This window comes from Lutra lutra, chromosome 7, assembly GCF_902655055.1.
Source record: "Lutra lutra chromosome 7, mLutLut1.2, whole genome shotgun sequence".
Classification (NCBI taxonomy): domain Eukaryota; kingdom Metazoa; phylum Chordata; class Mammalia; order Carnivora; family Mustelidae; genus Lutra; species Lutra lutra.
Genome location: NC_062284.1, coordinates 82,776,917 through 82,798,445, shown reverse-complemented (window position 1 = coordinate 82,798,445; position 21,529 = coordinate 82,776,917). Strand labels below are relative to the sequence as shown.

The 21,529-nt window shown below is 39.1% G+C and overlaps 1 protein-coding gene across 2 annotated transcripts in view; it reads right to left on the bottom strand.

Moving 5' to 3' along the window:
* The window catches only part of NPAS3 (neuronal PAS domain protein 3), an 866,185-nt gene that overhangs the window by 736,219 nt on the left and 108,437 nt on the right, over nucleotides 1–21,529 (bottom strand). The window lies entirely within an intron of this gene.

The window sequence follows — 21,529 nt, the reverse complement described above, 5'->3', positions numbered from 1 at the left end:
AAATATTGGTTTAGGTAATTCCAATTACTTTCTGATATTAAATCTATTTAACTCTTAAGAAATCCTTACTCTCAATAATTTCTCCAAATTCTATAGATTTTTGGACACTGCACATTCATGTCAACAAGAAACTCTTTCTCCCTGTTTCTGTGTGACTTGTGCCAGGAAGGAAACGATGCTGGGGAAAAAAAGAGTTCACTCTACAAGAATTCCTTCTACCCCACCTTAAATATAGACTTAATATTATTACATCCATTGTGTTACTATAAGGTTGATTCATTCAAAGAGAAAACTTCTGATAAGAATCTAACTGTTCTGCTCTTTATCTGATTTTCTCTTGTGTTTGGAAATCATTCATATGGTTTTATTTTTTTGGTAGGACACTAGTGTGCACTTTACCAAATGACTCTAAATTGATTAACAATTACCGTAGATGGCAAGGCAGGCACTTCTCCAGAGAAATCATCTCAATATTTTGGGAACCAACTCGAATGCAGTCTCCAAAATCAGAATAAACAAAACTGGTGCTTCTTTCATTTTATCTCTAAGCCCAGAGCCAAATCAGAACTATGTGCACATTATTACTAAGGAAAAAATGCTCAATTAGCCCTATCCTTGGAATGGGGAAGCAAACATACATCTAATATTTCCCTGACTGGTCATAGTTCCATCACTGAAGTAACAGAACTACATATATTTTCAATGAGGATTCTGGCAGTGAAAATAATGGATATATTTTATATAAACAGAAGCCAAAAGGGGCAAAAAAAAAAAAAAAAAAAAAAACGCATTATACTGTTTTTGAGTAAACCAACACTGGCTCAGTTTAGAACACTATCTGAGTACTAGAAACTATAATTAAATCAGGTCTTGAAAGTGCTAAAGCAGGAGAAAGTGTTAATTAGTAAATTAGTAAAAATACCATTTTTAGACTGGAAAAGCTTTCTTTTACACTTTTAAACATTTACAAAAAACAATTTGATAAAGTGCAATTTGGGATATTTATGGAAGCCTGGTTTGTGCTTTCTTTAAAAAAAAAAAAAATCACAGTACCTTTTATCCAATGAGATCAATGCTTTATGAAATACATTTTTTTTCTCTTAAAAAGTAGAACAAAATAGACTAAGGCATCAGAGAGAACACTTAAATAGAGGCCATAGGAGTGTCCCTAGAGAAAGCAAGCATCAGCAATAGTTTGTTGACCAGGACTAGAACATTCCCAAATGGCGACTCGACAGTGTACACACAGCTTGCAGCAGCATCTCCTTCTAAGTTTTCCTCACTTGTCACCTTCTAAGTTTTCCCATTATGATTAAATGGGAATTTTCCCTTTTTTCTCTTATTGTTTATCTAGATGGAAGTGAGAATCAATAAGAGTGGGAATTCTGAAGTTCACGCCAGATTAGAAAAATGTCTGGCAAACCTCCCCTCAAAATGGTGGGGGTCAAGAACATAAATACTAATCACACAACTCTGCTGTGCCATTAGCAAGCACACATATATAAGTTTTCTGGCCACCCCATTTTAAATCGCAAACCCCACCCCCATCTCTGGGACTCCTGAACCCATGTTCCATTTATTGGGATCTCTGTAGCACGTATCACCTTATATAGTCTGCAATTGGCCCATTTGCTTATGGTCTGCATGTATTTAACTACTGCAAGAGTTCACATCCTTTCTGGCTTCATTCACTGCTGTATCTCTAGTGCTGGACACCCAGTAGGTGCTCATAAGTGGTTATGTCATGAATGAACAGCATCAAGCCTCTTTATACCAAATATCCATTTGGATATATACAATATATCCAAAGTCTTGGATATATTCTGTCGTACTTTGCAATGAATGTAGAAAAAAGTTTTCTAAGGGGAAATGTGCACGCGCGCGCGCACACACACACACACACACACCACACACACACACACACACCCAAAAACAGTTCATGTAAAGTCCTAGACATTTAAAAAATAAATATCTGTCCTATATATTCAGCTGAAAAATATTTTGTAAGTAACATTGCTTTGGATTAATCAGATAAAGATGAAAGTCAAGAATTTTGCCAACAGTGTTTCTTACTAACATTACTCAGTTATGCCTTTCAGCTTACTATATTGTATAGGAGGGATATCTTGTTAAACCAACTGTTGAAGGCAAGTTGTGTCCTATCAGCCACACTCTGTACCCTATGGGAACTCAAATGTTCCAAAGTCTATATTAATATAATCTTGCTGCTCTGTTGAGCTAAGGCAAAAATCAGTTTTTCAGTGCCATGTAAGGCTTTATGAAAACATCCCATTATCTATGTGTCTTCCAGAAATGAAGGAAACCTGAAGTAAGGATTATGCTGAATCAATTTAGGAAGGTAAATATTGTTAACAAATACCATAAAATAACCTAGTAAATGATTCCAATCTCCATTTATCAACTCACACGAAATCTGTACTCCTCTCTGTGTAATTGGTAACACAGCTCCTATGGAAAAACCAAAGTCCCCAGCTCAAGGGTTCCAAGTAGCTTTTCAGCACAGAGGTTCTCTACTTTCTAATGCAGATTTCCTATACAATACTCCACAGGACCCTACAAATCTGTACCTCTTCTCTTGGGATAGGAGGTCTCATTTCTGCTTATCAACTTCTCTATTCATTATAAATTATCTGATGATAAAAGACAAACTCCCTTGTTTTCAGGTTTTCTCGAAGGAATGAGGGAGAAGCAATGAGAGGCAAGGTCAGGGGTTTTTGTTTTCAATTAATGATATTTAAGCTTAGTGAGGAATTATTACCGAAAACCTAGAAATGCTTACTACTTACCAACAAAGTGCTAGTTTCATTGCCTGAGGATTCCGAAGACCAGTTATTATTACAGAAACAAATAGACACAGAATTGTGGAGGACTGAAAAACTGAGTGTAACATAACTCAATCCACGTCTACCAATTAAACCAAATAAAAACCTAACCCTTAAAAGGTTAGAAGTTAAACAAAATATAGATTCATATAGATTCTGCAAATATAGTTTATTAACAATTCGCTGAATTGTAAACTATTAACATTCAATCATTGCCTCCCTAAACAAATATTTTAGAGAAGTTAAATTAACTTACAGTAACTCCCCTTTCTGCCAGCTCAGTGGCCAATATTTAGCATGAGAGATGTAGTTCTGTTTCTGTTGAAAAAACAAAAGCTGGTATAAACCATGTCCTGGACCCCCACAAGGACAGGCAGGTGGACCAAGAGACTGTGGCCAGTTCACCCAGGAAAACGGAACACTTGTACTGGGTGAGGTCAGCTTCATGAACTAAGGTCCGGAGACAGAGAAGACAGCAAGTGCAAGACGAAGCTTAAAAACGAAGGTCATGAAAACCTTTAATGATATAACCATATCTATGAAATTAAAAAGAAAACAGGATTTCCAAACAAAGGACTTAAAAGGCTTCAAAGGATGCGAGGAGTTAAGCTACTTAACATGTTGCTAATGATAGAGTCAGCTTCCCTTCCAGGATCCTCATGCTCTTTAAAGTCATCGGAATACGCAGAAGGTCCTGGTAGTCCACATACTTCTAGGAATCAACCATCACCTGCAGCAGCAAGTGCACAAAATCTTAAAATAGAGAAGTCAGAATTCCTACAAAAACCAGTGCATGAGAACTACTGGCAGAGTTCCTATACAAATGGAGTCAGTTCTGAAATTCTAAAATTCAAATAATTAATGTACTCTTATGGTTTAAAAGGTGAAAACCCTTGTCTTGTACAATGGAACCTCTCTCAACAGGCCCTATCTATGGAGGCAAAACATACAGTTATAAATTCTAAGGAAATTATGATTAAATGGGAATTTTCCCTTTTTTTCTTATTGTTTATCTACATGGAGGTGAGAATCAATAAGAGTGGGAATTCTTTTTTTTTTTTTAAGATATTATTCATTTATTTGACAGATCACAAGTAGGCAGAGAGGCAGGCAGAGATAGAGAGAGGAGGAAGCAGGCTCCCTGGTGAGCAGAGAGCCCGATGTGGGGCTCGATCCCAGGACCCTGAGATCATGACCTGAGCCGAAGGCAGAGGCCTAACCCACTGAGCCACCCAGGCGCCCCAAGAGTGGGAATTCTGAAGTTCACACCAGATTAGGAAAATGTCTGGCAAACCTCCCCTCAAAATGGTGGGGGTCAAGAACATAAATACTAATCACACAAGTCTGCTGTGCCATCAGCAAGCACTCATATACACAGTGGTTTTCCGGCAGTGACTGGGGTTTAAGAAACAATGTGTCACTCCTTCACCACCCCTGCAACATGCACTTGTGACATGTTTGATTGGCACCTTGACTCACCAGTAACATTTACCAACAGGGCTAAAGGTCATTTTTTGCTGATCCCTAGTTTATCTTACCCAGCCTTTGCTGTAATGTTATTATGTATTTGCTTCTTATACAATAAGATACAAATTACCTGGAGGCCATTTCTTAAAATAATTCATCTGTCTATGGAACTATTTTTGGTTATCTATTCATGCCCCCAAAGGTGTGCTATCTCATGAGCTCTTCTTGGTGCACTATTGAGACACATCAACACATCATTTTAAAAAGTATTTTCTAACTGCATCCTGCTGAAGAATGTAGGTCATCGTGTAAACCACAGCCAGCATGCTGGACCTCCAACAGTGATTCTCACTCTCCAGTTCACAAAACACTTTTGATTCAGGACATCATATGATCCCTCCACCCAACCCATTGTTCCCATAACAGCCCTTAAATAAACCTTGAAATACTCAAGCCTGTGCAAACAGAAAATGTATAGTCTTCTCATTTCTTATTATCCTAAAAGCCTGTCAGATGGCCTCTGTTTCTTATCTACTCCATGCAAACACAGAAGTAGAAACATCCCACATATTCCACTCTTCAGTATACTGAAAACATATAAAATGTCAAATCCAAAATTCTCTCTTCAAGGTCCCATCCATCTTACCCCTTATTTCTAGTCAGCCCCTAATAGAAACTCTTAATTCTATCCCGTGTCTTATACAAACACGGCTTGGCCAGCTTACGTTCCCCTCCATCAAAGGCCAGCTTCCGATCCCTCTTCCCCAACAAGAGTTCTCCAGTTCCCCAGTCCATAAATGGACTTGCTTGTCTGTACTTGCCAAGAACAGAGACATTTACGTCATTCTGAAGGTACTTAACATGCCCTCATTGCTAACAAAAGCACTTAATCATACCCCATCTCCTTGCCCTGATTTAAGTTCGTTCATACTATAGAGAACCACCTTTTAATTTTGCATATGTATCTTCATATTGTCTGTCCTCTACCAAGGAGATACAATAAACTCCATGGTGTAGCAACTTCTGATGTCCTATTTACCACAGCCATCTCCAGGATCTAGAGCAATGCCTGTCATTTGTAGGTATTCAGTAATTATTTATCAGATCAGTAAATTGTTACCTGAGTAACAATCCCTGCTGGCCTGAAACTTCCTTGAGATTAAGAAACATCTATAGTTTCTCACATAAAGAGAGTAAGTATTTGTTCTTGGATGGAGCCAAGTAACTTTCAAAGCCACCACATCCTAGCCCAATAGATTCCATTTTCCCCAAACATTACCAAGTTGTCTAATAACTAAAATGGATTCTTAAAAGCCAGTAAAGAGGTCACCATCATTTAGGTAATCCTCATCTAATTCATTCTATCTCCTACTGGAGTATAAACATTGAACTCTTTTTAAGTTGCAGAGATTAGGAAATTTTTCATATTAAAAGACATGTATTCTTATTATACGTATATATGTTTTTCTTGTTATATATTCTCTTAGAATCAAAATACCAATCATAGTATGGGTCACTAGTCTACACAATAGAATTCTGTGTGCCAAATTTCCTATCCCATATGGGGAAAGACTAAATGTCGATCACGGCCTAGAATTTCAAGCCACCAAAGGCCTAAAAATACCGGCTCTGCTAGAGAACCATGCCATGCACACACATTTCCACATGGCCCTGCCAATTTTACCTTGACCCACGGCATCCCCTGCTATTTCAGTTCTAAACAAAGATTTCTATCAAATTATTTTCTAGTTTTGTGGTGAGGGTTAGGATGGGACCACCTAACACATGTTCACTTAGAACCCAATCCAAATTAGATCCTGGCTCCCCTGAAGGTAGAGACCAATACAGTGGCCTGTTACTGCCTTTGAAACAACACAAGCATTCAGTGTATTTCTAGTGCAAAGTAATGTCATATTTGTTAAGTTGGATTTTTAACTTATTCTACATGTACATGATAGGTTTATTTAGATTTCAAAATACGATAGAAGATTTCTAACACATTATTTTCAAATACTACTTGCCTAGTTGAGGTTATTTTCTCCATGAAATTTTAAATTCTTTCCCTTTCTGGGCCACAGGTTGGGAGGTGAGAGGAGAGGGGTTCCCATCAACCAGTCTAGAACATTACAGTTAAAGCAAAAATATATTAATATTTTCTAGGATTTAAAACCAAAATTGAAGCACACTTTTTAAAAGTAATGCCAATGTAGAATCCCTTCCTCAGAAAGGGGATAGAATCCTGTAGTTTTCAGTTCTAGTTAGCAATACTACTGTATACTGTACTCCTTATCCAAGTGACTTTCAGAATAAAATTTTCTTTTAGTTTATAGAGGTTTTGTCACTTTTTTGGTTCATACATGTTCAATAGCAAGTAACAGTGGCATTAATCCACTTAATGAAGCAAATTTAAAATGCTGCATTACACATTTAAAATGTCATAAAATGCCTACCTTTTTACTATTGCTCTAAAATCAGGGTAAAAGGGAGATAGGTTTGCATTGCTGCTATTGGTGATTTTAATGATCTTAATTACTGCACTTACTTTCTTGAATATTTCTATAGCTGGACACAATTAAAAGACTCAACAGAAAGATTTACTAGAAAATGGTAACCTTATGAAAGTATTTTAGAGTGGCCTGTTTAACCATCCTGACGACAGGTGAAGGAATTCACTGTAGTCTGTCTGTATCTTTTAATGACCATGTTGGTGTTGACCTAGAAGTGCTTGAGACCAGGTGTCTTATCTAGGTCTTTTGACCAAGTGCCATGAATATTCTTGGATAAGAGCTCAAGAGTACTAGTCGTTATAATGACATTATTTGAAGTTCTGATAAACCATTAACGTACCATGAGGTTCAACACTGGATCAGAGTCTCTTAACCAAAAACTGATCCTAGAACCACCTTCTGAGTAAGTGGGTCATGGGAACAGTTTTGCCCATTAGATGGTATAAACTGAACTTCAAGAAGTAGATCAATGCTGAAATTACTTCTTTTTAGCACAAACCAATAGGATCAAAAATTCACTTTCAGTCTGCCTTAACTGTCTAGGTTCCCTATTAGATAATTTCTGGATCTGTATAAAAGATTTTAAAAATTTAAGTTCAAAAAATTATCAATATGCTTTAACATATTCAGGCCCATGGAGCATAAAGCCCTCTTGACCGTTCTTTGTGCTTTATCATCCTAAATAGTCTGCATTCCTATTGTGCCAAATCATCGCCATTTAGCTTACTGGGTGGTTGCAACCAGCCCAGCACTGCACGAATGCAGGACCAGGGACAGGACCAAAGACACAGCCTCAGCTTTCCAACCAACAGCCTGATGCTCTGGCCCCCTTGCCACGTGCTAGGACCGTGAGTGATGGAGCTGTTCAGACTGCAAGCTACTTTCAAATAATGATCCACAAAGTTAATCAAAAGGGCTTCCCTGTTCAATATTTACCTGTTACTCATTGACAGCCACTGTCTACATTGCCATCTAGAATGTATAGAATGGGATCAGCAATACAGAGCTCAAACAGAACCCGAGGGCCTCGCTGAAGTACCAGGCACAACGGAAAGCAGAATTAAGCTGCTCTTCAAACCACCTCTGACACTAAAGACATCCATAGTGCCCATAGCAGCAACACACTGCTGCTTCCCGGATTGGGAGGCCCAATTAGTTGCTGATAGTAAGAGGGATGAAAGGAAGATCATGACATAAGAAATGAAAAAATAAAATAAAAAATAAGGAAAGAAAGGAAAAGAAAAGAAAAGGGAGATATTAGGTATCAAAATAAAAACATGGAGGGAAAAATAGTAATTTCCTGTATTGGGGCAAAAAAATAATATTCCCTTCTTGATGTGATCTCCTTGCTTTTATGTACTAGGAAAGTCATATCTATCCTGAAAATTATTTTTCTCATTTTAATACACATTCAACATTTTAAGCTACAAAATAAGAAAACATTGATCTTTTTATGTGTTAGGTATTTAAATACTGTTTGCCAGCCTGTCAATCAAATGTACCCAGAGGGGATGCTGACCAGCCTCCTTGTCCACCTCTAAAGAGAGGCAGGTATCAGACTGATCATAATGCAATTCTCTCCTGTTATTTTTAACCATCAGTTAGAAAGCAGGACTTACTATGAAGCCTTATTATTCACATTTATTATCCATGCAACTTGGCAGGTTTTGAACACGGCATTTAAGGAAGGAATGTCACTCCAAATGTTAATCCTTTTTTTTTTCTTTTTTTTTAAAGATTTTATTTATTTATTTGACAGAGAGAGATCACAAGCAGGCAGAGAGGCAGGCAGAGAGACAGGAGGAAGCAGGCTCCCTGCTGAGCAGAGAGCCCGATGCGGGACTCGATCCCAGGACTCTGAGATCATGACCTGAGCCGAAGGCAGCGGCTTAACCCACTGAGCCACCCAGGCGCCCTGTTAATCCTCTTTTAACTCCTTTTCCTCAACACTTATTTAGGAATGATGAACACTACCTGAACACTTAGTATGTGCCAGGCATTGTTGTAAGTACCTTACACTGTGTTCGTTCATTTACTCCCATAGTAAACCCTAGGAGAGAGATTATCATCAATTCACAGATTACAAAAACAGAGAACAGAGAACTTACATAACTTGTTCAAGATCACCCAGCAAATAAATGACTTAAGTAGGGTTTGAATTCCTCAGTGTCCATTGGAGGCTGTGTTCCTGTCCACTGCAATGAAGATGGCCCTAATTCCATTTAGCACCTACTGACAAGATAAGATGAACACTGGCCTTTAATAAGTACCTTAGAAAGGTTTGGGGATTGATCAATGAATCAGTATCCTAAAGGAACTTGCAATCTTATTAAGATATCCATCCATAGTCATGTAGTCTTTTATCCTTTCACTTATAAGCTTATGACCTGCCTCTTCTTTCAATTTAAGAATTCCTAAGAGATATTTATTTGCATATATACAATTGAATGTCACCAAATGTGTGATCCAGAGTAAATGATTCATTAGAATCGAATCCTGGATTCAATATTGACTTTCTTCTCTCTATATATCCCCTCTCAATCCACTCCATCAGGAAATCCTGCCGGCTCTTCTTTCAGAATAGGTCAGATTGCCAAATTCTTCTCACCATCTCTACTTCCACACCTTCTACATCAACCACTTTGGTGAAAATAACAGTCTCTGAACTAGACTCCCTGCTTCCTCCATGGCCGCCTGAAGCATGGACTCAGCTAGCAGTCAGATCTCATTACTCTTCAAAACAAAAACCCTCCCAAGAAGCCATTTCAGGTGGAGTATAGGCCAAAGATCTTATTCTGCCTGCCAGATTCCTGTGTGCTGGCCCCCTATTCCCTCTCTCACCTGCCTCCAGCTACAGTCCTTGCTGTTCCAGACCCACTGCACCAGTCTCCCCACATTCTTCCAAAGTGATGAAACCTCCTCAGCTTCGGGGCCTTTATGGTGAGGGCTCACTCCACCTGGAGTACTTTTTCCCCAGGGCTTTCTGGAGCCCTAACTCCCTCAATTCCTAGGAGTCTCAAATACCATCTTTTCAAATGGGGCTGCACCTCCTTGAAACCGTAACTGACCCATCTTCACCCAGTACTCCTAATTCCTTCTTAACCTTCTCAATATTTGTTCTACAGCTCTGACCACCACTGAAGAGATCATATCACGTGCTCACTTTGTAACTTTTGCTGTTTACTATCAGTCTCTAATGCCCTCTGACTAGCAGGACAGAGACCCTAGTCTTAGTTCACTCTATATCTCCCACAATAGTTCCTGGTTATAGAAGGTACCCCATAAATATGTTGAATTAAGAGAAGAAAGAAACCACTGGGATAAAGCTAAAACACAGTGTGAGTGTGTGTGTGTGTGTGTGTGTGTGTGTGTATGTGTGGTACCTAGTAAGACTCCATGGATACAGTTCATAGATAGAGCAGAGAAAGTTTCTGTTGAGAGGTATCTTTGTTGGGGAGGTGGAGGCCAAACTAGATCAAGACCAGTAGATCTTATATACTAAGCTAAGGCTATAGACCGCATACGGTAAGACTGAACCATTGAGGACTTTGAGCAGGGAACTATGTTAGAAACAGGATTTTAATCTGTTAACTACAGGGGAGCCCAGAAAAGGTATTTTTGCTTTCCCTTGCATGGTATTTTGTCTATGGTAGACTTTAGCATTTAACTTCAATTGAAGGAGATAGGAGATAAGACTTAACCGGAGACCGAAACAAACTAGGGATGAAATAATAATTTACATCAAGGGGATGGGAACAAGAGAAGTTTCTTTCCACAAGAAATCATACTACTAATAGGCTACTGGATACAGGAGAGGCAGAATGGACGAACAGTCCAAGAGCAAGCCTGAATGACTACCAAAATGAAGATAAAGCAAAAGAAGTACAGGGTAGGAGAAGCCCATTCTAAGGAAGACACAGAGCTCTGTTGCGGGGAACAGCTGTATGGTCCTGGAGGGAACCCCAAATGGGGAGAGGAGGAAGGTTGCTCTCTGCAAGCTGGCCAGGCCATGTGGCAGCTGTGTGAGAGTGTTCACATTGCTTAACCTCTAGGAGTCAAAGGATTTTTTTTTTTTTTTTTTTTTTTTGCTTAGAGTTTATTTTCTATGAAAAAAAAAAAAAACAAAAAACAAAAAACAAAACAAAACCTGAGATAAAACACAGTTCACTGGGTTGCTGTAAGGATTCATTGGCAGTGTCTACAGAAGTGCTTGCAAATGTGTTGGTCATTACACATAGAAGTCCATGTCAAGCAAACCACAGGTAGAAACCTTCTAAACCTAGTTTGGAAGTCTAAAACTCAAGTTGGCAAAGAGGTAGGACTGAAGATTAAAAACTGGAGATTCACTAACTGCAGAGTAAGAACAGATGAAATTTCTGAAGAGCAGACCTAGTTGCCCCCACACTGGAGGACACACAGCAGTTGCATACAAAGGACATTCAACAACTAGTATTCAAATACAACAAAATTACCCTCTTCTATAGCTAAGGCTTTAAGTTCCTTAGGGTCTTGTTCTTTTACAGAACTAGATTTCAAGAGACTACCCTTGAACAGAAGGTGAGTGTTTCCTATGGCAAGTATCCTGCTCCAACCAGGCCACGTCATCCAACTGAAAGGGAATGAACTGCTGGGCCACACGGACATGAATGGATCTGCCATAAAGAGTCAGATTAAACATTCGCTGCGTAAGCTAAACAACCTGCCTAACCTCTGAGCCTTCATTTTCTTGAGTGCCAAGTAAGTATATGACCTATTTATTTCAAACATGGATGTGGGAATCAATTACAATGATGTCTAGAGATCACCAAACACCATAGTTGGAATAGGTTACTTCTCTGATGATTTCAGCCTCCTCTCTCTCACCGCATATGGGAAAACCAGACAACAGAAGCAGGAATGGTGAAACTCAACCACAACTTCACTCTTGAGAGTTAAAACTTCTGCTGCCCCCAGAAGGATGAATTTTGCCTCACAATGGAAGACCCTGGCATCCATGAGTATTTCCTGTGAATGAAAGAATACATGCAGCTGCATTCACTTTCTCTTCTCCCTGCAGCTCAGAGCCTCAAGTTGAGGACACTCTAGATCACAGCCATCATTTGTGTCTGGCAAATTTCCCCTAAAGAGAGCCAATAAAAGTGTATGTGGTACAAGTAAACCAAACTTGCCACGAGATTCTTGTAAAAATGTATTCTACTTAAAATCTGCTGGTCCATAATTTTAGTTTTCTAGTCTTCCCTTCCTCAAGACATTTCACAAGTACACTAAATTAAAAAAAAAAAAAAAAACCACCTTTCTTTATTCATACCAGTCTCATAAATTTGTTACTAGGATTTAAAAGCAGAATTCAGAAAAGAGGGTAAACAATCTTTCCATCAAATGAATCTATTTATCATCAATTTTACAAGAGCTCAAGAAATGCCCCTACCCTCTACCATCCTCCCCACTGGATAGGTCTCCAAACCGCTCCTTTTAAAAACACGGTGACATGAATATCACTACTTTTGCTGTTATTAAGTCAAGACTTCGGAGACCTGATGGATTTCTCCAGGGGGAGGAGAATCAGAGCTGTTGCTTATATTCCTCTTTCAGGCCATTAAGAAGTTAGGCAGTCCCTAGAAAGCATGCTCCTTTCCTGGAACTGAACAAAGACCTCCCCATAATTACTGCAAATGTCTTCTTCATCAGGAAATCCAGCTGGTGGTGTCTAAAGCCTACAAGACAGGAGCCTCCATGTCTGACTGTGCCATAGAGATTCAATTTCACTCCAAGAACAGTTTTGTTAGTGGAGTTGAGTGGAAGAGGAGAATCATCAAGACCACCATGTAGCTTCTGGTTTCAAGGCCAAGGCATGCAATTGGCTCAGATTCTCTCTGAGCACCCCTGACGTGCAACGGTCAAGAAAATGACACGGTTATAAAATCTCGTGTTGTTTGAACTGAACTGCAAGTGAGGGTGGCTGCTATGCAAGAAACCAGACTCACCTCATTGGTACCTAATAAGAAAAGCCAAAGAGTGAGGCTTGCTACATAATCTGATATATAAATACTACTGCATTTAGTCTTTATTGTAGAGATCCTTTAGAACTGGGCTGAGGGGAAGGGCAATTAGGTTTTAAATAAGATGCAGGGATCCTCTATTTAATCACATAAATCTCGAGTAGTCAATTCCAAAGAGCCCTCACACTGCTCAGTGAATCACAAAGGTCTCAAGTTTGACAAGGGAAAAATCACCCAAGAATGCTTTCCTTACATGCTGGCCATTGAACCAAAATCCTCCCAGGACCCAGACTTCGGTCTGCTTTAAAAACTAGATCAAAATAGCTCAGTACTGAATGCAGTAAATAGAATTTGCTTTATAAGCAACCTCAAGAATGATGCAGCAGTCCCATCTCAGGTCTGCTGTCAGCCTGTCTCCCTTTCCCACTTCCCCTCTCTCCTTCCTTTCACTTCCTCTCTCGCACCTAAGCACATGCACCTGCCCAGGCCTGGCTCTGCTCCATCCTTCCTCCTCCCCGTAAGAGAGGAGAAAAAAAAAAAAAAAAAAATTATATATATATATATATATATATATATATATTATTTTTTTTTTTTTTTTTTAAACATGATGCAGCAAACATGTCATGTGAGAGTCTGGAAAGTGACCAGAAAACTCCATGGAATCATCCAGCAGTTACTTATCTTCTTACAGATATACATGATCTGATCTTAAAAAGCTCTGCTACTAGCACCCACCACACCCTTCTCACCCTTAGCTTTATCTTCTTTCAAAACTCTTTCTAAAGAATGAAGTTCTAGATTTAAAAAATTGTGGTAGGGAAGATTTTTCTGCTGAAAATCGCCATCAGTAATGCCACTAATATCACTGGTTCTTGCTGGAGTTCTCATTTTTTGTTGTTTTATTCATTTTGCCTTTTCAAAGCACAAGAATTTAAACTCCTCCAAAAAGAAAGTGACAAAAAGTTGAGAAAGGAGATACAAACTACAACAGGGGAAAAGGAAAAAAAAAAAAAAGGTCATGAAAGGAAATCTCTACGAAACATGGTTTCTAGATAGAAGAGGACCATACAGCTTCCAGCTTCCCTTAAATATTATCTGCTTGTATACAAGTTAGAACACTTGGCCCCAGAGGTTTCCCAGCTGAGACAACCTCAGGATGTATCGGCATGTTCTTGTGGATACCGTTCTGTCAAAGTCGACATGCCTATCAACACAGTTCTATACAATGATAAACACCAAGCTAGGATTCGTGGCCAACTATGGGTGGTACCATTAGGAAAGACATTCCTATTTTCTTCTAGGCTTCTCTGCATTTTCCAAATGCTCCAGAATGAAAGTGTCCCACAGCTTAAGTCAAAAAGAGAATATACAGCTATCCCAAGAAAAAAATGGAACAGATGTAAGAACCCACCCTTCACCAGCTGAGCCATGGCACTGGGCTTAGTCAAAGGAAATTCCCAGATCATTCCCCCCAATACAAGTTGATGAGACACACAATGTGCTCCTTAAACTCCAAAGTAACAAAAACCCAAACAAACCTGAGGCCATTTACTGAGCAGAGGACAGGGAGTTCCCAAAAATCAGTAATAGACCTATGCATGGAAATACAAGTTCTCTGCAGGGTCAAATTGAAACCATAATCTCATCCCTTCCTTGTTGGGAAAACTACTGGGAAAAGTATTATAAATCTCTAAAATCTTTTAAAAATCTATAAAATCTGTAAGCTATCAATCTTTCAGTTAAAAGAGAAATCCTATTGCATTTTTTTCCTATTGTAAGCACACTGCTTATATATTATCTATTGCTCAAAAAGTTAAGTGGCAATTCCACACTATTTTTATTTTTCACAAGGAAGATTTTGTTTTCTTTAATTTCTAAAGAATATGAAGTTTTTGTTGGAGGAGCTTAATTTACCAGATTCTGAATATTCACTGAAGTTCACAATTATTCCCTGTAATGATGTACTATACTTTGATCATTAGGAAGATGGAAATTTTTTCTCGCATTTATATCATATGAAGCCTAGAATAAATGGTGGATAGAAGACAGAATTCAGGATGGTTCCTTTAGGAATTCAGGATTTCCATAGCCATAATGGCTTATCCTACTGGAAGCTCAATGTTTATTATTTCCATTTTTGCAGACACAAGTTCTTGGACGTGGACAGTTGTACCTTAAGTTAGAGAAGGAACAAAGCGGTACTCATTCAGTGGGTGCTTATTATATGCCAAGCACCACAGTGAGTATTTGTGGTGGGGGCCTCAGGCTCTAATTCAAACAGACTGAGGTTTAATGCAAGGGTCAAACTTTCTGTAAAGGGCCACACAGTAAACATTTGAGACTTGGTGGACCATATGGTCTCTGTCAGCACTACTCAGCTCTGCCACTGTAACACAAATGCAGTCACAGACAGTGTGTAAGTGGACAGGTATGGTTGTGTTCTCTTAAAACTTAATTTATGATAACAGGTAAGGGGATGGGAGAGCAGCTGTCAGCCAGTGAGCGACAGTTTGGTGACACTTACCCTAACTTCTTACCTTGAGTGAGTTGTTCCAGCTCTCTAAGACTGTTATTTGTAAAATGGTGATAATAATCCTACCTAGAACCTAAGCTTCTTTTCAAGATTTTTAAAAAATGTCAAGGCATTAGCCCACTGATTATCAAAACAGCTATGATATCATTTTCATTTTTACCCCCATTTCAGAAATGAGAAAACAGAAGCAAGCGTTAGAGTTAAGTAACTTAGTCATCGTCCCAGATCTAATCATTATGGGGCAAGGATCAAACTCAGATCCATTTCCAGGAGGTTCAGCTACCTCTAGCAGTGATGAAATGCTATTGGATGGATTTGTGGGTCTCTTAAAATATGTTGTTCACAAAGATTAAAAGCGTAATTATTTTATTCTAATGCATAAATGAAGTCCAAAAATTCAGTCAAGACATACCTACATGGGACACACAGAACAAGCGGTTCTTAAGGTGAGAACTTACTAAAATTATAGTTTAAGTTTGCTGTATTATTTTTAAGATCTGGGCACACGCACATTAGTCTCCCTGTCTGAAACCACCATTAATGATTTTGAACACTGTAGTTCCACAACATGCCTACAAAAGATTCATTGTCGCTCTATTCCTCTCACCTTGACCTTTGCCTTTTCTTCTCAAGTTTCTAGAGAGTCTGAGAACTACATACTGCAGGTGTGTCCGTAGCCAATTATTTTTAAAAATCGAGGCAGATACTTCTCTCATCATGAAAATACACACTCGGGTAAAGCCAATTAATATTCTTTCATTTTAAATCATGCCCCCCGTGCCTGCCCATTTTTGTTCTCCGCCATTAGTTTCTCTTGAGTTCCAAGTAGTCTGGGAGGAGGAAAGGCAAATATGGTAGCACCTCAAGATGGGAAGAGCAATGAACTTGTAGACCGGTCCCAAACTGGATTTCCTACTATTGGAGTCCTGCAAGATGTTTCTAAGTCAAAAATCACTTCAAATTCAGAACACTGCATGACTGAACCACCTCCAAGACAAGCTAAAGAAAGGAGTTTCCTAACAAACTGGAGAGCCTGAACCACTCCAGTTTTCTGCCTGAGGGCTAGGGAACTTGCAGACACATTCTTCCTTTCCTAAAAGCTCTTCCAGGGCTCTCTCCCAGGATGGTGGTCCCCTGCAAGGCCTCAATTTCCCCTTCTCCTCCAAACCAAAGTCCTGTCACCCTTATCCTGCCATCCACTCCTGACATACACCATATGCAATTCGCTATGCCAGAAATACTGGTCTTTTGGCTCTCATCACTTCCTCAAGCACCTCCTTCCCCAAATCAAAATCTCTCCCGCCATGAAGATTGCAGGACTGTTCAAAAATAACCCTTTCATAGGACCACATCTATTGTTTGCACTCCTCACTGGACCTACCTCTTACACAGAATCCCAATTACCCATTCCTATCAGTCTTTGAGGCTTCTGCAGGCCAGAGGCTTTCTTAGTCACCTCTAAGTCCCTTCATGCACAGCACCTGACCCGTGGGTGAAGATCAAAATATAGCTGTTAAATGAATGAATAAATTAGCTCCTTTTTAAGCTGGCCTGGCATTAGCCCTAAATAATATACCATCCACATTACCAAGATCTACCACTGCAAGTCATTTACAGGCAAAAATCATTGGTGTGATGCTAAAAATAACTGGGAGAAGCCACCAGAAACCATGCTGAGGTCTGAAAGGCATGATGTGGAAATTAGAATTCATTTGGATGTTGAAAGGCTTGAAGCAGTTCTTGCTACAGAGTTCACTGTCTGTTTAACATGCAGATTCTATTAGAGCTCTTTATGAAGTTCATTGTATATTTCTCTTTTCTCACTTCTTTGTTATTTACCGATCCAAACACCGCTGGCATAAATTACTCCAATGGCGGGGTAGGGGTGGGGGAGGGGGCTGCATAATTGCAATCAATCAATCAGGTTAAACAGCCAGAAGAATTCACTGCTCTGCTGCGGGAGCCTCCTTGACCTTTCCCTCCCCGTCAGCACAGGTGACCATCTATCCCCCCAGCAGCCTGCCTGACAAGGAACCTGTCTTGTTCTCCTTAATTGGAAGAACACGTGCGAGTGGTTAGCACTCTGTCTGGCACAACACAGCTAATCGAGACTGGTGAGTTCCTTCTTCACTCATTCTCCACTTCTCGCCCCCCACCCCCGCTGCCGCCCTCCTTAATGCCTTCTTGCTTCAGAGTCTGAATTTGCCCATTTCCAAAACCATGCTTCTTGACCAAAGCCAGCCTTAACACTGTGCTGAGCAGACACCCGCATTCTGGGTGGCTCCCATTCAGGCAAAGAAGAAAGCATCACCTCTCCCTTTCCAGCCTGAAATTCTTCTCTCCTCTCCCTGTCATGGTGCCTGAAGTTATTCCACTGGAGAGTTAACTCCACTTCTGCTCGAATTCTTTCTCTGGGAGTTGCTTATTGAAAGGCAAATGACCCTCAAGAGCACCATTATCAGTTAGCAATATCTGATCTGCAAGAAGGGGTATGGACAAAAATCCTCTTGGGTAAAGGCCTGGACATGAAATGCTAAACAGGTATTCATTTCACAGAGGTAAAAGGGCTTGGACAGAGACCCAGGAAACACACAATGCTCACAATTTTGCCAATGGCCCCTCCTTTTTAGAAGACAGCTGACTAGACTAGTCCATGACAAGCATCTTCTTAATCTTGGTTACACTTAGAGACGACAAACTCTGGGTAAAAGCTCTTTTTTCAAATGGGTCCTGCAGGAACTATTCCAGCAGCATAGCATGTGTTCACTAAGCAGTGGTCATTGAAGCTCTGGTCTCCTGGTCCATCTTTAAGTATTAGTGAATCATTGTTCTTGAACACAGCCACAGAAGTGTCAAGCCACATGCTCAAACTGTGACAAACTTGGAGGCTACAAAGGCCTTGCTCTGTTTACTCCTTTCCAGCTACCTTTCCTCATGATCACATATTCACACAGGTGATTGCCACCATATTTTGCGGTAAAAATCCCATTAAGGTCCATGGAGATTTCCTTTCCTCCTACTCAAATATTTTCTGGCCTTTTTTAGAAGTTTAAAGTTAATCAAAATTATTATGGAGGGGCATCCCCTTTTTTTTATGACTTTCCACACTTTTATGTTTGAAAATCAAAAACAAAAAAAGACAATTGTCTTACAATTGTTTTAATTGGAAAGAACTGTGCCATCTCCCAATCAAAATCAATGATTTTACAGATGAATTCATTAAAACCCAGAGATATTATTGCAAACCTAAAGACAGCTTAAAATGGAGAAAGAGGTCTGGATTCTCTAAGTTTCAGTACTTACCAAAATGATGGCTTAATAAAAAAATTTGTCAAATATTTATAATATGGCTAGTGTTTTTTAAATCCCTGCATTCCTACCCTCTGCTAAGAAAGTATCACCAATTACAATTTTAAGTTTCAAGTCGGCCATATCATAAGCAGTCAATGTAAGAAGTTAGAATAACTACCATTATTTTAAAATTCTATATATTTATATAGAATTTATATATTATTTATATATTTATTTATATTTAAAATTCTAAATTGTAGATATTCTGAATTAACCAGTTTGTATTTTCCTGTGTACTTTAGATTTTCAATATTTACTAAAATTATTTAATAACTCCCAATAACACCTAAATCCCACATAATGTTTTCAAATGTAGGAAAATTTACAATTATAAAATCATAGAACTACAGTTGGGAGGATCAAGAACAGTGATGTTGGTAAATATTTAACAACTTATTGGGGACAGGAGGGCACCTGATTTGCAGCATTTTCCAATTTCCATAGTGCAAATACTTTGCCCAATTTCCAGTTACTAACATGAGGTCAGGGATCACAGAATGGGAAAGATGAGCATACAATCGAGTCTCCTGGGCCCCTGCAAGTTGACACCAGCGTGCTCTGATCGGAGAGACCAAATAGGGCAACCTTTACATCCCTTGCCATTTCTTTCCTTATAACCCATGGTATCTTCACAATGACATAACACCCATACATTACTACATTTATACACTTATCTACCGACCCTACTACAGAGGCTCTCAATCTTTTTTGGGTGTAAAATGCAGCAAGAAGCATTCTACCTCAGGACCCACCACATGGACACAGACATTTTACATACACTTACACGAACACATACAACAAAAACAGAAGCCTCACAAGATAAAATTCACTCTCATTAAGTGCAACGCACTAAAATTCTTGATTCTTTTCCATTCTTTTTTTTAAATTCGGAACTTGATCCACTAAATTGGACTGCTATCCCACTTAGAATCAGGATATTTGTAGCTTAAAACTGAAAGCCAGACTGCCTTCCAGGAAAACCACCCCTTCACCAGAAATTGACGGAGAATTGACCCCATCCTGAATGAAAGTTTGGTCCTTCATCTACTGTAGCCCTATGACCACCCCTGCCCGTTTACCTAGAAAGACTAGGCAAATCTGAGCGATCACCATTTCCCTATTATCAATAACATTCACCCCTCAAGAGTGTTGGAAAAATACCCATCTTTTTCACAAGAACACTTTCAATCCCGTAGGAATGGGAGCTACATAAATACAGACTAGTATTATATAAAATATACATATTTCTATGTAACAAACGTTAACACCAGCTTTCTAATAGCCAGAAACCAAAGACTAAGTTGAAGAAAGTACTCACTCAGGAAAATAAAATCCAAATCCATGGACTTTTCTCTTCGGTGTGTTCATACACCACATGCTTTTTTATAGGTGCTATTAAATGTACACTATAGTTTCAAGACAATCCAGATAAGCATCTTCACTAAAATACACACCACCATTAATCATCTCAGTGACAGTGCTCCAATTTAACATCTTGGGGATTTCCTCCCCTTCTTCATCATTTATTTGCCAATATTTCCTTGTTATGAATATCCCCCTAGTGACTTTCCCTGGCAGTCACAGCTGTGCTGCCTACTGTGTCTACCTTGACTACAAATAACACTAATCCTTAAAGGAGAGGAAAGGAAGAGAAAAAAAAAAAAAAAGCCAGCCCTTGAGATAATACCTACAGTTTGAAAGGTAGCCTTTCTATGGACAGATTTTCTGGTGACCTCATCTAGGCTCCTGGCTTTATACTGACAAGCCACCGCCCCTAAGCTGAAAGTAATTTCAAACACGTGAAACTGGCTTATTTACAAATGAACAACAGTTGACCGTTGGTCTCCAATGACTTGAATGGTCAACAGTCAATGCCACTTTCAGATGGTCCTTAAAGGAACCCCTTCCTATAGAGCAAAAGGCTTCTTCCAAGTATCCATGAATCACAACAAAGCCACAGAATCCCTACCAAGTTACAGAAACGTGACCACCAAGAACCACAATAAGGATGACTCACAGATAACAAGACCTTTTAAAAAATAATAAACAAGTAACAATGTTGCATTATAATTACATCAATTCTGCTGAGAAGCATAACACTATCGAGGCAACAGAATAACAAGAAATAAAGCCAGAGAAAAATCAGTAGCAAAGATATAGAGAAGAGTCCCAGCTCCATCTGGTATCCATTTTGTGTCCCTTCGAGAAAGCAGCCTTCACCGGCTCCAGAATTTGCTGATTATAAAATGGAAACAAAAGGAAGAAAATGCTGTACAACTAATTGTTGGAGTAAATGAAAGTAGAACTCACCAGCTTGTATTCAGAAAAGATTTTTAAGGAAAAAGGTGTTTTTTCGATAATGGAACTCCACTACAAAAGAAGAGTTTGAAGACAAAAAACACACCAAAGTATATTTGCAAAGTCTATCTGGAGAGTCTCATGCCTTCAGTGGAACTATATTTACTTCACTTTATAGTTTCTATAGAATAACTTATTTTAATCAAAGGCTATTGTTGCTTCGATCAATATTCCGTAACTTTTCTGGGAAGCATAAACGTTATCCTTTTGGGGAGACTCCAATTTGGACGATTGTTCTAAAAAAACAAAAACTTCCTTCTTAGCAAAAGCAACCCAAGTCAAGCTCTGATACATTAAAATGCCTTTCCTTCCCAGAGCAGGGGGTTTACTTCAGTGATAGTAACAACACCTCATTACCAACAGTGCAGATTCTGTTAAGTAATGGACAATGCAAATGGCAGCAAAGGCAGAGGACTCAACTTCAATTTAACTGTCCTGTAAGGTACATAGTAATTAGCTGCAAAGCTCTGA